Source organism: Macrobrachium rosenbergii, chromosome 49 (assembly GCF_040412425.1).
Source record: "Macrobrachium rosenbergii isolate ZJJX-2024 chromosome 49, ASM4041242v1, whole genome shotgun sequence".
NCBI lineage: Eukaryota > Metazoa > Arthropoda > Malacostraca > Decapoda > Palaemonidae > Macrobrachium > Macrobrachium rosenbergii.
The window spans coordinates 996,296-999,145 of record NC_089789.1 but is presented as its reverse complement, the minus strand read 5'-3'; positions in this window follow the sequence as shown (position 1 = coordinate 999,145).

The following is a 2,850-nucleotide window of genomic DNA, read 5'->3' as shown; positions in this document are numbered from 1 at the left end:
AAAGTGTAATGTTTGTGGAAAATTTAACCATTTTTGCTAAAGTGTGTAAGAGCAATCCTAAATGTTATCGCAAAGGTCAAAATCACGCAACAGGTCTCGGGAAATGAGAAAAAAGAGTGGTAAGCATTCTGAAAATAAGCAAGTTCGCCATGTAGAAGTGAATGATGGCATTAGATTATGGGGAAGTACTTGTAATAAATAAGATAACAAGTGATACGCCAGTCAATCATAGCAAAATTGAATGCAGAGCCAGAAAATGTCAGGTGTCGTGTTACACTTAGTTGACACTGGAGCAAATGGCAATGTCCTTCCAGTTAGATGTTTAAAACAAATTTATCCTAATGAGTCAAATCTTTGTCAAAGATTAAAGCAAACTTCTGTGATATTAGCCGCTGCTAATGGCACTCCTATTAAGGATATTCCGTTGCAATTAGATGACTGATTGGTATAATGGTCAGTTTTATGTATGTGACATGGATGGTCCTGCAATCTTATCTTGTGATTTATCAGAAATTAGGAATCGTTGAGGTTTCTAGAAGTAAGAATATTAGTGTTGTCAATAATTAGGAAAACGTGCAGTAACAGTGAGATCTCCAAGGCTGTAATTAGGAATTAAGAGAAACTGAAAGAATTACATCCTGTATGTTTCTGAAGGTATTGGTCATTTCAAAAGAAATATGCTATTCAGGTAAAAGATGATGTAAATCCTGTTGTATCACTTCCTTGTAAGTACCCCATACAGTTAAAAGATGAAATTTATAACAAACTGAATGAAGTGGAGAAATTAGGAGTCATAACTAAATGTCCTGATGATAGCTCATGTGACTGGATAAGTTCTCTTGCTTTTTCCAGAAAAGCTTCTGGTGAGCTTAGAATATGTCTAGATCCTAGAAATCTAAGTTGTTTATTAAAAGAGCCTGCCATAAAATTCCTGCTATTGAGGAAATGTCATAAACCTGCTGGTGTTACTATATTTTCTAAGTTAGATGCCAAACATGGTTATTGAGTATAGTATGAGATGATGAAAGTAGCAAATTGTGTACTTTCAATAGTCCTGTTGGTAAATACAGATTTTGTAGATTACCTTTTGGTTCAAGTGTATTGCAAGATATTTCCCAAAAGTATATGGATGAAATTTTATGTATGGTTGGAAAAGGGTAATAGGTATTGCAGATAATGTTATTGTATATGGCAAAACTATTGAGGAACATACTGATGCCTTACACAGACTTATGAGAGTTCCACAGGAGTATGGCTTAGTATTTCGATGAGAAATGTGAAATTCTGAAAGACACTATTGAATTTTGTGGATGAATATAGTCATGTGATGGTATGAAACCTGATTCCAAAAGTGTGATGACATTTGCAGCCGCCCCCTCCTCCTAAAAGTAAAGCAGAACTACAAAGCTTTCTAGGTCTTGTTCAGTACTTAGGTCGTTTTAGGCCACATTTGTCAGACAAGACTAGTGTTTTTAAGACAACTGTTAAAACAGGATTCTGACTGGTGTTGGGAAAGTGAACACCAACAAGCATTTAATGTTTTGAAAGACACAATTCATAGTAATTTGACATTAACTTACTCTAACCCAAATATGCCTGCTGAAATAGAGGTTGATGCCTCAGTGACTGGCTTAGGGCAGCATTAATTCGGGGTAGAAAGCCAATAGCTTTTGCATCTAAAGCATTAACTCTTACTGAGTCTAGATATGCTAATATGGAAAGGGAATTGCTAGCTGTTGTTTTGGATTAGAGAAATTTCATACATTGTGTATGGTAAATCTCTAAAATGTTTATAGTGACCATAAACCCTAGAGAATATTATTTGAAGCCATTAAGTTTATCTCCTCCAGGTTACAAAGAATGCTGTTGAGGATTCAGCCATATGATGTGGGTATTGTATACCGCAAAGGTACAGAAATTATTTATGCTGATTACTTATCTCTGTGTACAACCAACTACCGGTCCTAGTATAGAACTAGAGCAAACAATTCACATAGTTCAAATTTCATTTGGTCAGGTAAATAAGTTGAGATTGGCAAGTCAGCAAGATGTTGTCTTATCTGGTTTATATGAACAAATCATAGATGGTTGGTCTGCCAAGGCTAAGTCTGTTCCAAAAACTAATTCGTTCCTATTGGTCACTGAGAGATTATCTGTCAATTGAAGATGGTTTGATATACAATGGACACAGATTAGTTATCCCTGAAAATTTCAGAAAGGAATACTTGGATCGTGTGCATGCTGGTCATTTAGTTGTAACAAAATCTTAGCTTAGGAGCTAAGGATTGTATTTACTTGTCTAACATGATGACTGATATTGAGAAATATGTTCAAGACTGTGTTGTATGTTTACAAAATTCCAAGAGTAATAAGAAGGAACCTATGCTTTCACATGAGTTACCTTCTCAACCATTGGAAACCTTGTCTAGTGATCTATTTGAATTAGATGGTCACTCATATATATTGTTAGTTGATCATTACAGTAAGATGCCCTTTGTTCGTGGATTAAAATCTACATCTTGTAACGAGGTAATTAAATTTTGTAAAGATATGTTTGCTATTCATGGGATACTCAAAGCGCCTGTATAGTGATAATGGACCATAATACAGTGCTGCTAAATTTAGAAATTTTGCAATGACTTGGGAATTTTAACATATAACAAGCAGTCCACATTACCCACAAAGCAGTGGATTTGCTGAAAGAATGGTTGGAGTGGTAAAATCAGTGCTTGAAAAAGCAAAGCAGTCTGAAATGGCCCTCAGATGGCTTTGTTGTGCCTATTGAGAACAGGATACCCAGTCCTGCTGAATTGTTATATGGGAGAAGAATATGTTCTAATTCGCCATCAA